This window comes from Anabrus simplex, chromosome 1, assembly GCF_040414725.1.
Source record: "Anabrus simplex isolate iqAnaSimp1 chromosome 1, ASM4041472v1, whole genome shotgun sequence".
Classification (NCBI taxonomy): domain Eukaryota; kingdom Metazoa; phylum Arthropoda; class Insecta; order Orthoptera; family Tettigoniidae; genus Anabrus; species Anabrus simplex.
Window position 1 is genome coordinate 714,039,531 of NC_090265.1, and position 15,370 is coordinate 714,054,900.

Below are 15,370 nucleotides of genomic sequence, written 5' to 3' on the forward strand. Positions count from 1 at the left end.
GGTCAAAGTACGCAAAATATATATGAAGCTACCAACTCTAATACTGTCCGACAAGGAAGAAGTTAAACGCATAAAGTTGATCCAAAAATTCCTTCTATTCCTGTAGCATTTCGATCGTGGAGTTATCACGAGTTACCTACTATTCCAAATTCAATGAAAATTAATTGGAAAAACCGAGAGTTTTCATGCTTGCTTTCCAAACCGATAGAAAGAAAATTAAAGCTTCTTCTTCTCAGTTCGATCACTGTAATATTCGATCCGTTGCTGTATTCTTAAATTCAAACTTTTATCCCTATGAAAAGGCTGTGGCTAATTTTAACAATGGCGACTGCAGCGAATTGTATGATATGTTCATCAAGTTTCGTAATGATGATAATCGTTCCGAACCGAATATATCACGAAGTGAATTTCAATCGCATTGTCCTATTGTTGTTATTAATTGCATGGAACAGCTAGAATCGATAAAATCTTTCTCTGTAGATGTTCGCATTGATATTAAAACAAACGAAACTATTCCAGCCAACACTACTCTGCATTTCATTATTATTCATGATCGCATAATAAATTATAAACCTCTAACGAATGAAGTATGTTTCTTCCAATAATCTTGCGCGAGTTTTTTCTTCCTTTCTTCTTAACTGTGTATATAAACGAGAGAGAGAGAGAGGATTCTCTGCTTCAGTTCTTCGATATCGAACACACCATGAGTGGAAAACCCAGAGGAGTGATAGCTGACATTCAGAAGTTACCTACTGGAGGTTACGAGATAGCCTGTTGCAATATAGTTTCATCTAAAAAGTGTTATCTACAGCTCTATTAGGTATGAGTGTACCTAAATTAGATTTCACGCTTACGTCGTTCTTCAATCTTCTCAGTGATCAGCAATACCAATATCTGGTTGTGTGCAACTGTGTTAATGAATTACATCTATAAGCACTGCGAGAGTATCCTCGTACATGCATAATTGACTTGAACACTATAAAAGGTGTACCCGATTTAAGAACAATGCGTAACGAGTGTTTCCCTGTTGACTGTCCACGTCGTTTACCACATGTTGCAAGACATTCAGGCAGCTGTGCTATGCTCAACGTTCACGCAGTTCATAGTTGATTAAAATCATCAGATGGTGTGATGGGAATAGTGTGTTCAGTAATAAACAAATTTAAGAAAGATGGTGTGAGCAGATTCAATAAATTTGAGTGGGCTTTCTTCCCTGAAAATATATTATCTATTTACGAACAACATCAGTTAAGTGCGCTCTGGCAGTATCTACCAGATCATCTGAAGGCGAACTTACACCATGCTTGTCAGGATTCTGGAGCTAACAACGACAACAACGTTCGAGCTTGATATCAGCTACCAATTCAACAATTATTAAGGTGAAGAAAAACAGATATAATGGTATCCTTTTTCTTGCTTCCTTTTTCGGTTTTATTCTGCTATCAACTAATTTTTCTTTCTTTTTCCCTCTGCAGGTCTCTTCTCGCGGTGGCAGTCAAAGATTCATTCTCTGCAGGTCACTTCTCGTGGTGGCAGTCAAAGATTCAATCAAAATGTTATATCAAAAAAATCTGCAGTTTCTCATCCAATAAATTAGAATGTAAAAAGAAATATGTTTTTTCATTCTCCTACTCCTGCTTTGGTTAGAGTACAATTAATATAAGAGAGGTGGCGCAGGATAGTTGAAAGAAAACTTAACAACTTTTTGATCATCTAGTTTGGATTTTATTTTTTCGAAAAAGAAAAAGATTAAATAAAGATTTACAATGCACTTTAATATATAATGAAAGGATACATACAGTACAATAGTTTACAGTGCACTTTAAAAGAGAAAGTATAAATACAGTACAATACATTGAATAAAAGAGACAGCAAGTGAAATGTTTATCTAGTTTGAAATTCTATAAGATCACAATTTTTTCTAAAATTAAAAAAAGATTGCTAAATCAAATACAGATGAAACAAAAGTTTCTAAAATAAAAAGACTAAAGTAAACACTGAAGAAACAAGAGTATCTCCTGCTATTACTTAATATTTACCTACAGAGTAAATTACATTATTTTTACATACGGAAGGGTCAACCGATGGGGAAGTGGAGGAGGTGATCACAAAAAAGGGAGCCTACTATGCAAGATATACATTGGTTATACTTTTCTCTGCAAGACTGTAATGTCAAAATGGTAATGTATTCATTTTGTTGTCTGTGATGTACCTTTTGTCATCATTAGCTGTGAGTGTTAGTTTATATTGACGAACCGTGAACACAGAATGAGAAGTGGAAGTGATGCACACTTGTAGTTTGGTCACTCGCTCACCTTCATACAGACAACGTCTATACTGATCAATTGTGGGGTGATCGACAACATATTTTTGACACCTTTAGCTTTACAAGTAGGTTTCTCTTTTTCACACAGCTTAAAAGCATACATCTTTGGTCGCAAACCTACAAATTCTTCAACAATACTTCCACCGTTTTCTTCCTTGATTAAACCTATTTCACCAGAATTTTTTCTTTCAATTTGGAAAGGATTATTTTCGTTATAATTTTCCGTGTCAAACAAAACTGAATTTTCCTTCACAAACTCGTATGTATCAAATGAAAATTTGTATATCAAACTGTCAGTGTCAGTGTATAGTAGTTGTGAGTTTGAATCAGTGTTTCTCAAAATAACGTTGTAGTGAAAATCGTTCATTTTCATTTTTGACAAATCTAAAATTGTAGCACCGAGGTAAACTGGTTGATTGTGAAGAATTTAAAGTTTCTTCATTTCGATAATCATACACTGTTCGTCTACTATAATACGACGTTTGAAGTTTGCTCTTGAGATCAACGTACGTGCACCATAACGACCCTCCTACTGTGTAACCCATCTGACGTCGCGCAACTTCCTTACGTTCATTAATGAACGACCAAAAATTGCGTTATTCATTAATTCATAGAAACTTGTCTCGAACTCATTTTTTGCTAACTTTCGTTTCTCTGTGTTCAAATCAATGTACCGTTTTAAGCATGCGCTCTGATTAAACTGAATCGCTCTGTAAATGCGAGCTACTTTCATACCTAATTCTACACACTGTTTTAATAGCCTATAATGAACATACCGTTCCTTGTTGTAAATATTGCTCATTAGTTTCGTAGATCTTTCAGGGCACAAAGGATGTTCGGCGTGTTTATCATGAAGTTCTTGGGGGGCAGATTAAATCAGCCTCTACCATAAACCCAACATCTGCTTCATCTCCTACATTCATAATGTCTAAATTCTCGACTTTCTTTACCCATTGAAAGCCGCCCGTTGGAAGAAACTGCTGCATAGCGAATCCATACAAATTGTTCACGTCAAAGTACATTATGTGTGATTCCGGTTTGGACTCATCGTATGTTAACATGTACTTGTTATTTGCTACTGCATGCCACGTAATGCATTGCACATTACCACCGCGTATGGAGCGTTCGAAAAAGTGCAGCATGTCAACATCTTGAAGTAATTCTAGCTGGACAGCTGTTATTTTTTTTCATAGCACTCCATGTCATAGACGGTGCCGTGTATAAATGAGCAGCATCAATACCATATGTCTCTTTTCCACTCAATCCAAAGTTTTCAAATACCTCGGCCAAGAGTAAAGTATCGATTTTCAAGTAAAGATCAGAATATTCACCCAACGATTTACAGTTAAACTTATTCCAAATAAGGCAAGCAAACGCATAGTTTTCTTCCGACACAGTTTTACCCTTTAAAGAGCTCCTTGGCGGTAAACTAGTGTCGTCTAACACTCTCATACTAGTGATATATTCGTATGGAAATACCCCTTTCCGAGAAGCGAGTTTAAACTGTAAATCATCGGTAAAATACCGCCTCGTTACAAGTTTTGACTCCTCACTAAGTAATAACGCCATTTTGTCTAGCGAAGAAGGAATGAAGTTATAAGTGTCCATAAATCTTAGTTCAACACATTGTCTTTGGTTATAACGTATAAAGTTTGAAAATCCCTTGTATCGCTCCATGTTTAATGTTCGCTCTGAGATTTCTCGCAACATCGCCTCCCTTCATATGCAGTTCTCTAATTATAAAATATCCATTATAGGCTGTCAAATTATGGAATGCTACCGGCAAGGTAGAAATGTTACGATACTGTAAGTTACACGATTGATGTGCTGATCCCCTGTAGACACCCGTTAAATGACAATGATCGCGAACTTTAATTTCATTATCTGCGATTTCCTTCTCACATATGTGACGTAATGTAGACGAGAAGAATTTATTTTCTTGCTCAACAGTCAATTGTAACGTCGGTTTCGTTTCAAAATAATACGGCGCAAGCGTGTCCACTAAGTTATACATCTCATCTACGAACCATTTAACACAATCACTACCTCGATAGAGTTTGAAAGAGCACAAATCTCTGTCAAAACCACAGTGTAAATAATATGCTGTGCTGTATGGCACATGTTCGTGAATTGGAGTTCAATGCGATGTGTTATAATTTGGAAAACAAGTAGACACTGGTTTCAGCATGCATTCTGTGTCAGCATACACATTAAAAGGCACTGTCTCTTTAACCTTATACTCTGCAAAGTACACTAGCCTTTCCCTATCCGAAGGCATTATACTTTTGCCCACCGGAAATTGAATACAGTCATTACTGTGCAAAGCTAATTTTTCCTCATTTTGTAAGTAAGACAAACACCGTCTGCAAATATAAATTCTATTCCGGCTCTTCGTAAGAGATGAGCACACAAGACGTGAAAGATTCTTAATTAAACAGAAGTGATACTTCTCACTGTCGCCAATCTGAAGCATTAGAAGATCTACTTTCTTTTCACACGTTTTATGTGAAACGTACAAAGGTACAAGAGTAAACTCTTTATTGTCATATTTCTGTCCTATGCACACCCAATTGTTCTCGTCATACTGCGCTTCGAATACATTCACGGAGATTTCGTTTTGTTTTTCAAATTTTCTCATGTATCTCATTTCCATCGGGATTGGTGTGTCTTTTAAATTTAGAATTAAATTATAATGTGGATAAGAAGAAATGTGATCCACATGATGTTTAGCTAGAACTAAGCCAGCAACTACACTCCATGCAAAGCAAGCATCCCATGTGTTCTGCAGATTAATAACTGCTTTCTTGTTTCTAACTGCTGTAGGCAACGTTAGACTACTCGGCGACTTGCCCACGTGAAAACCGATATTTTTATTAATGTTTATCCGCAATTCACGAATTCGTAGCAGAGACCAACCCGAATCACGAGCCTCGAACTCTGTTATTTTTTCAGAATCGGCTTAGTTACATGGTTGTTGTACCATTCTCTTAAGTTAGTACCTCCGGAAATTTCAGCATTCCTTGAATGAAAATATTTCCTATCGATTTTATCGTGAAAAACATGTTGTGTGCAGAGAACAGTATTTACTTTTAATGCTTGTGTGTTAAGTGCTTTCTTCACATATTTATTAAACCACACGTAAGATTTATCTAGGAACTCTTCGAGAAGTAAGAAATCATTTTTAACATTTACCACCGCTAGTGTGTACACTCTGCGCCGAAAAGCTTCCTCGATTTGCTTACACTGGAAAGCAGACGGATCTTCTACCTGAAAAGTTAGCCCATTAACAGTGCGAGCCTGAAATTAATTTCTAATATCCGATTACGCATTTCCTCTAGCTCGTTCAGATTTTCAATCAGCTCGAACTGAGCTTCTTCTTCTCGCTCCTCGCTAGGTTCGAACTTATATGAAATTACTATTTATCCATTTACCTCCCTCATAAACTCGCGAATGCGTTCAAAAGCTCTATCAAAATGAACTTGCATTCTTCCCTCATCTTCATCCGTCTGTAAATTAATGTCTAATTTTCTACGTTTGCTTTCAGGGAACTCCATGACTAAAAAATGTGGCCACAAATTACGTTCTGGTGCTAAATTTTTCTGCGTTCTCAAGACAAGTCCAGCAGTTGCTGTAGCAACGACTTATCAAGAATGTACACTCCGTCATCACACAGTATAACCATCGAGCTAGCTCACTCCCTACTACATCTAGTGAACAGTGAACTGCTTCGCTTGGAAACTCGTCCTGAAGCTTCCCTAACAATGTATTCCGGTAATAGGAAATTTTATTCGATTCTTGGGAAGAAAAGGAAAATTCAATCTTGTAAATTTCTTCGAATGTGTTATACCCAACAAATAGTAAAAATGTTCATTACTTGAAAATTCAGTCAAGAGAAATCGTACTACAGCAGCTGTCACCTCCTGCTGGCTTTCACATGTTTTACTCAGGTTCATCACATATACTGTAAAATTAAAGAGTGCACACCCTCTGTTCTCTAGTTCAATACAATTACCACTCGCCGGGCTGAGTGGCTCAGACGGTTAAGGCGCTGGCCTTCTAACCCCAACTTGGCAGGTTCGATCCTGGCTCAGTCCGGTGGTATTTGAAGGTGCTCAAATACGACAGCCCCGTGTCGGTAGATTTACTGGCACGTAAAAGAACTCCTGCGGGACTAAATTCCGGCACCTCGGCGTCTCCGAAGACCTTAAAAAGTAGTTAGTGGGACGTAAAACAAATAACATTATTATTTATTAATTACCACTCAGTTCTTGTTGTTGTTCTGCGCTGAGTTATCCCGCTTCATCTTGAACAGGCTGTGCACTGGCGACGACTTCTTCCTCTCGATGTACTTGCAAGCGTCGACTCTCTATGCATGGATTTTCGGATCCCGCCTTAATCTATACTTTCTTCCACTTCATCATAGCAACACCACAGACCTGAAAAGAAGCAGCACATACTATTTTCAATTAACAAAACAATTATACAAATACGGTAAAAAGAAGTTACATATAAGAACGAAAAGAACTTCTGCATGCTTAGTTAATATAAGTATCGTAACTGTCGGCATTCTACTGTAGGAAGCACACTTGATGGTAGCCCCTCTCCATGTCTTTGTACATCATTTTCAAGTTGGTTTTTAATAAATTTATTTCTTATATTTCTTCTCCAGAAAGTTTTGTGAATTGCGCCGGCAGGAAAACACTCACGGTCTCCTCATCTTCCCCTTCAATATCAACGATTATTTGCCTTCCGAAACGTGTTTCCACTGCTCTCAGCTCTTTAACCTTAAATGGATGGTTAATTTGCAACTCGCTCAGTTTTCTGTTATGAAACTGTGGTGCCTTCGCTATCTTATTTAATTTCATTAGCATATCCATTCCGTTGAAATTAGTATGTCTTTTACAATTAACAAACTAAATAAACTTAAACTCAATTACTGAAGAGGAAAGAAAAGTAGAAGTAGTAGTAGTAGTAGTAGAGAAGTTCTCTTCCAACTAGATGATAGTTTTCATGTCGTGCTCTGCTCCTTAAATACTCCCTGCCACCACCTTCACTCCTCACCAGTGGGCTGGACTCGTTGCTGGTTCACCTTCACTCAAAATTACAACCTGCCATAAACATCCTGTTCACCTTTCGTGATAGAGATAACCTTCAACAAGCTGCAAAGCAGATATTGCCTAGTAACAGCTGCACTGCACCACTCCTTAATTTTTCCCCTCACCCACAGTAATGGGAGGAGGAGAGGGGTTCTTTTTTACATAAACTAACATCCTGTTCACCTTTCGCCAGCAAGTAACCTTTTAAAGCAATTCCAGTTGCCACATAGTCACTGTACCTCGCCCACAACAGTAACCTTCAAGAAATAATTGCTTCTTACATAAAGACTTCTGAGTGTGTAGTTATCATTCCACATGTGGCTGACCCCCTTAGCCAGTGAGAGGCACTCCAGCAAGTAACCTTTTAAAGCAAATCCAGTCGCCACCCCTTGGCCACTGCACCTCGCCCTCACCAGTAACCTTTCGAGAAATAATTACCTCTTACATAAAGACCTCCGGGTATGTGTAGTTAACATTCCACACGCGCTCTGGCAAGTGAGAGGCGCCCGAAGGGAGGGGGAAGCCCGCGCGCTGGCGCAGAGGCTGCGCTGGTCTAGAATCCCCGTGGTCCAGAATCCCTTTTGGTACTCTACTTTCGGATAAAATATCTGCTTATGCTAGGGCAGCGGAAAACGATTCTAAATGGTCAAAAATGCTCCTAACTATGCAGGAGGAAGTACTGGCACTGCTCAATTTATTAGCACCCTCTGTCTCCCCGCATGATAATTCTACAGTGGAACGCACGCAGTGTCGTACATAAAAGACACAAACTAATTTTACTGATTGATTCACATCACCCTCATGTAATTTTGATTAGTGTAACTTGGTTGGCTCCAGCCAAACAATTTCACATACCAAACTATACTTGTATTCGCCATGACAACTATGGTTACGATGGGGCTTGTATTTTGGTAGCTAACAAACTACATTTCTCTTCGACACCTTTGCATTATAGAATACCGGGGACACAGGTGGTCGCCTTTGTGATTGATAACATACATTTTATTTCTATCTATTGTCCACCGAAAATCCAACGCACATATTCGAATTGAGCGAATTTTTTCTCGCAACTTCCGCACCCCTTTATCCTCGGAGGCGACCTTAACGGGCACCATCAGAGCTGGGGATGCGAGGTCTCGTGTCCTAAAGGGAATAAAATAGCTAAAATAGTGGCCTTATATCATTTACGCATTTTGAATGACGGCTCACCTACTCGAGTGACGTCTCCGCTTGCTAATAAGAGTGCTGTCGATTTAACCATATGTACTAGCGATCTGGCACACAGAATCGAATGGGAGGTAGTCAAGGACACTCATTCGAGTGCTCATTTCCCCATCTTTATTGGGTTTGCTGACAGTCAACCAGCCGCTAACATCCCCCCCCCCGCTTAAAGTGAGTAGGCGTATGTTCCCCTTCAAAACACTCCAATTTCAACAGTTTTTGCCTCAAATGTTATCTGGATTTGACGGTCAACAGATGCCCTATAATACCTTCACATCAATTCTCATTGAATATTTAAATCTATACCATCCGAAACAGCTACATTTCCGACCCAAAACTATTCATTATGCTCGCTGGTGGGATACTGAGTGTGCGGCTTTAATAGCAAAAAGGCAGGCAGCACTTCGCTCCTTTCGCCGTTTTGGAACGTTCCAAGCGTACTGCAACCTGCGACAACAGTATTTTTCTCTTCACTTTGCCCCATGTATGGCCAACAAATTTAATGCTACCTATTGGTGGCCTCGTAGTCCTAATTCTTACCAAGTTCCAGGTTGGACTGATAAAAATATAGGTATCACCATCGCGCTGTACTTCCTCATACTTCACCTCAAGTTGTAGTACTAATTTAATATGATGTTGCCCGTGCAATATCTCCACTTACATGTTGCTAATTAACTATCCGAAATCGGGGATGGATATACCAATCAAACGCGGTGGTTGCATGTCAATATTAAGTCAATATCTCAGGGTAAAAACATCTATACATATTCAACAATACTATTTACCTTCGTAAGTTCCGTTGAAGAGGTTGTATACTTCAATATGTTACTCATTTTCACCAAAATCCTACCGTAGAATCAATATGAGCCTCTGAATATCATGATTCCGAAATACCAGTCTAAATATATCCTATAACTACTCTTCCTATCTCTACGTTTGAAAATAAACGCTAGAATAATCTTAAAACTAATTTATTAGCATGCCAATATTATAACTAACAAAAATAATGATCATCTTTGGTAATAGAGGAAAGTAAACTCGAATATCATATATTATCTCACTTCACAATTCAAATTAACGAATTAACATAATTAAAATTGGGCAGGTATCTTTAATTCATCTGGGCAATTATTATTTTGCTGCATGACCACATTTCATCATTTTATTTCATCATGGGGATAATTAGGATTTACTCTTTATTAAAGGAGGGAGTGGTCTTTCTTTCCTTTAGGTCTTTTAGCAATATTCTTTGGGATTGGTTTGGGAATTGTGTATTGACTTGTTTATGGCATGAGATAAGTAACTCTTTCCAATTATGGCTTCAAAATGCCATTTTAAGTATCTAAAAAAATTAATCCTAACCATAAATATTAATTCCAACATCCTTATATATTAAAAATGTGTGCCAAAATAAAATCAAATATCTTCATTTACGAGTGCCATCGCCATGTTCTTCAACCGTCATGACCTGTCAGAATCGTACCGACCAATTAATTATTATGTGTATTTTCAATTAAAATTACTCCTTCTACTGCCTACTAATTTTACCATTTTCAGGTTAACGCGTGCTCCAATGCTGCATATTCATTATGTGAGACAAATATATTACTAGGCGACTATATCTCTTTTCTATATGCACTTCAAATACATGTAAATTACGATCAATCTATCTCCATATTCCATATAAGTTCGACCAATAGACCATTTAATCTCACTGCTACACTTAATATATTCACGTATCTAGGCCTTAATTCCACTGCTTGCCTCATTTTCAATCGCAACATAACTGTAGCTAAGCATAAATTCGCACCTATTTCCTTCAATCATTTACTTACACAATACCTATTCAACATCTCAAATCTCCAACAACATATTATCATTTATGCTTTAAATTACTGCGATTCCTCCGCATACAATCAATATCTCTATTCAGCTTCTTCATAATGTCTACCACGTCGCAGTAAAACATTTCTTTTACCTTAATATCTACTCAAAACACCGCAAGCTGCTACTGTTTATTTCAACTCATCGTAAATGTGGACGATATCGGCCTCGTTATTCAATCTGGTCATTGGGTAGCCTAGGTTTATTATTATCATACTGCACTTCACTTTCATATCTCAGCCTCGCCTAGCTTGAATACGACGTTCTCGTAAGCATATAGGTTCAAAAACATCATACTTCTCTTCCCGATACTGCTCACATTAACCTCATATCAAACTTATGAGCACGGCAGTATATTACTACACATAAATAATACGTATCTGTGGTTATTTTCTCCGGCATGTGCCTTAGAATTCACACAATGGCACAAACAGGTCATATATTTGGCACTACAGCATTCCTACAATTATACTACACTAAATGAAATACTTTATAGTTAAATTTCTCAAAATATCACTTATCTCATGCCATCCTAGGTCTGACGCTGCTTTCTTCTTCCTGCTCACGGCATCTCGGAACGTCTAGCCTTGCACTGGATCACGTCATGCTGGATCTCTAGGTCTTCAGGCTTGAGCTTACGATGATCTGGTTAGCCCTCCTCCATCGCTTTAAGCCAGCTCCATTCCGTGTCCAATTTCCATGCAACGAAAAGACATTATTAAATTGACAGAATACATCGTAATTTTCAGTATATAGAGCCTTTCCAAGGACTTTGTCTAACTGTATTTATATTTCTTTTCCTCTAAAGATACTGCTCAGATTCAATTTTATTTTCATAAACTGGCTCTTCCTTGGTTTTTTATGTTGTCTGAATAATGTTCTTTAAATCTTATAAATGGGCTATACGTATAATTTGATGAAAATTTGGCCGTTTATTAAGTCAGTGTAGGCCTTATTTACGAATGCCGTATTCCAACACCTCTTCTTCCGTACAGTATTTGAAATCTATTATGCGTGTTTCCCTGCCGTTTTTACGTATTTTCCAGTAGTTTGTTTCTGGATTCTTCCTTCGCATGGCTCCTATTATGGTTATATTGATTATGTCATCTAATCTTCTGGTCAGGTAATTGCAATTCACAGTCCGTTTACGACGAAAAATCTTCTTGCCAAAGTAGATAATAATAGACCGTTTTTCAATTTTTTTGCGTATAATGGTTCATTTCTCATAGAGTTTCCTTTCCATCTTGCCAGGCACTGCCTCCTAATTGCGGTCAATTTGTCACAAAAAGTTATTCCGTGCATTCTTAACGCTTGAAGCTGATCTGCGCCATTTTTTTCCGATCTTTATTCATGTAAACTGACGTCAATCGTAACGTAATGGTACAGTACTTACACTATAAAGTACTGGTTGCCCAAACTAAAAAGTTATTTAACGACAAACGCCGCGCGGCGTGGAAAGCCTTCATTTCCTTTCTAAATAGACAGTCATCGTCTAAACGTATTTGGCGAGCAGTTTCCGTCCTATCCAACCGTCTTATTAGTACTCCAGCGACTGTACACTTCAACATGGAAGCTCTTTTACGCTTCTTTCAACAACTTACTCCGGATTTTGTAGCCCCACATTATAGTTTCGCTCTTCCTACTAGCTCCAATAAATTTTCTTCGCTCGTTAGCCCAGTTAATATCAAAGAATTAAATCTGGCCATCAACCTCTGGACGGGATGATATCTCGTATTCAGTACTAAAGCAACTCCCCCCAGTGGCTCGCCAGAAATTACTGCAGATATTCAATCGTTGTCTCGAATCGGCTCAAGTCCCTTCCATCTGGAACGATTTTTATCTGGTCCCCCTGCTGAAACCAGGGAAAAACCCTGTACTTCCCGACAGTTATAGGGGCATATACCTGGGACAATACCTTCGAAAACTTTCCAAAAATTTCTTCTTGAACGACTAAAATGATCTCTAGACTTTTATAATTTGCTCTGCCACTGATGCCATTAACCTTTTGGTAACTGACATCAACCTCGCACGCTGTCGGAAAGAACCCTTACTGGCTATCTTTTTTTATTTACGTGGAGCTTATGATAATGTTAACCTCCAAGTGCTATTCCAAAAATTGCTCCATTATAACTTCCCGCCTCTTTTCGTTAGTCTTCCCTTGAGCATGCTGATGCACAGAACGCTTCAGTTAAAACATTTTCCTCATATTCAGGCACGTATGACGTCTACGGGCCTCCCTCGAGACATTCTCAGTCCTATTTTATTTACACTTTATTCGATGTCCCTAGAGAAAATTATAACCCGCAGTGCTCACATGATACAATTCGCCGATGATCTAGTGATATATCTTAATCTCCCATCACTTGAAACCATTTACACGTCGTTACATACGACGCTTTTTTATTTTGCTACTTGGCTTCACGATCATCAATTAGAAGTGACTTACGATAAATGTCGAGCGGTTCTTTTCTCTTTGTCCCAGCGTACTGATCACCCGCCTATACGATTTCAAGGTTTTCGATCCCGATCGTCCAGTCGACTGAATATCTAGGTATTTACCTCGACAGGAAATTATTATGGCACTCTCACGTTAAACATCTTGTGGGAAAGTCTCTTCAAAAAACTCCATTTTTTGCCCTACGACAGAGATCTTGGGGATCGGATCCCAGTACTATGCTCCTGTTATATCGGAATATTATTCGTTCAACCTTGGATTATGGCTCGGGGTTCATTGACACGGTGGCCAAGCAAAAGCTTGCTCAATTGGATTCGCTTCAGGTTCAATTTATTAAACTTTGTATTGGGGCTCTGCAATCGTCCCCCAACAATACTACATTGGTTGAGGGCGCGGAATTCCCCTTGTATCTGAGGAGAAAATTGCTTGCCTCCAAGTTTATCCTAAGGACTCTCTCTCTCTCTTACCTCCCGTTCAATCCTTCCTAAATTATCATTACTAGTACGTTACTATCAAGATAGAGGGACTCCACTATGCCGTTACCCAGCACTTGCCTGGGCATATTATTTAATTCCCTTCGCACTTCTACTATTCGTACCCCGTCCACAACTAATTACATTCTTCTCTATCAAGCAAATTCTTATGTTCCTGTTCTGATTTTACCAGCATTAGGTGGTTCCCAACCCATTGGCCCGGCCTGGACACACGGTGCTAGGAAATATGTCCGTCTAGCTTTGTCCCAGGATGTTCATTCCCTTTCACCAATATTCTATACTGACGGATCCAAAATTCTCACCCCTCCATTTGTAGGGGCTGACTTCTTCTCATCCGATTTACACATTTAAAACAATTTTCACTCCCATCGGAGACAGCTATTTTTACGGCGGAGGCTTTTGCAATCCTTCAAGCCTTATTATACATCAACTATTCGCCTCTAGATAGTGCCTACATTGCATCCGATTCCCTGAGTGTGCTACAAGCCATAAATAATCCCAGTTTTCGGTCAAATTGGTATATTCAAAATCTTCGTAAAATCATTTTTGATTTACACCAATTAGGTAAAAGGATTACCTTACTTTGAATTCCGGGTCATTCCAATATCACAGGTAATGAACAGGCTGATGCCTTGGCTCAGGCGGAAGCTCAAGGACAGGGTGTTGTGTACCATTTGGCGTTACCCTTCACTGATTATTGGAGCGGTTGCCGAGATAAGAGAAGACAGTTATGGCAGGATGAGTGGAACCACCCCTCATGTCGTACAGGACGGAGTTTGTTTACGATCCTTTCGAACGTCCCACGCTCTCCGTGGTTTACTAAACATTATTATACTAGACGTCACATTACTACTATTATCCGTTTGCGGCTAAATCATATGTGCACGCCTGATCAACTATTTCGTATGAAGTTGTTTGATTCTAACCTCTGTAAATGTCGTACTTCGGTTGGTACAATTAATCATATATTGTCAAAGTTAGTCGACTAAAATGGTTACAGCCGTTTTTTCGGAATCAATTCGCGTTACCCACTCAATTGTCATGTTGGATACTTAATCCCACGCCCTCTACGGTAGTAGCTTCATCGAATTTCCCTTTTGACACCAACACTTTCCTTTAATTTCTGTCCCATTGTCCCTTCCCTATATGCTGACCCGGCCGTATTCGTGTATTTGTAGAAGTCACCGAGATAGGTCGCTCTAGCGTGAAGCTTTGTACCTTGTGTCCTTGTGTTACTCCTGTGTGTTGTAGATTAGTAGTTCAATTCATAACCTCCCTTTTAACTTTATCTTTTGAGTGTTAGCTTCCTCCATACTTTGAGTTTTCTTATAGGGTCTGTGACTGGGCACACCGCTATCACGCGAAGCCCTTCAAATTATCAACAAGACAAAACGAGACAAGACAAATGTCTTACTCTGTTCAGCATGGATCTTGTGACAAGCGCTTGTGGAAATTCGCTAATATATAGCCAATGATGACACTTACGGAGAAACCACGTGTTCTGAATGTTGCTTGTGATCCATTTTGTAGTAGTGCAAATAATCCGTCAATATGATATGAAAGTGTCTTGTTGCAAACTTATTTACATCAGTATCTTGAGGTTATAAGTCGTCGTATTATGGTCCCACAATCAACACGAATTTATACATATTTACAGAGGTATTTTAAAGTGTTTGGGAAATACATAGTCAATTTATACTCACGTAAAACCTATTTTGTCTTTGTTATGGGTCTCCAGTACAGAGTCACCATTTGAATCTTACATCACTGCCTAGCCTAACTTAACGTTAACACTTTTCTGTTCAAAGATTTTCGGTCCAGATTCGGAATGTTTTGGCACTTTGATGAAATATTCCTTGCAATATTGTCCAACAAATGCTTGAGTAATTTCTGC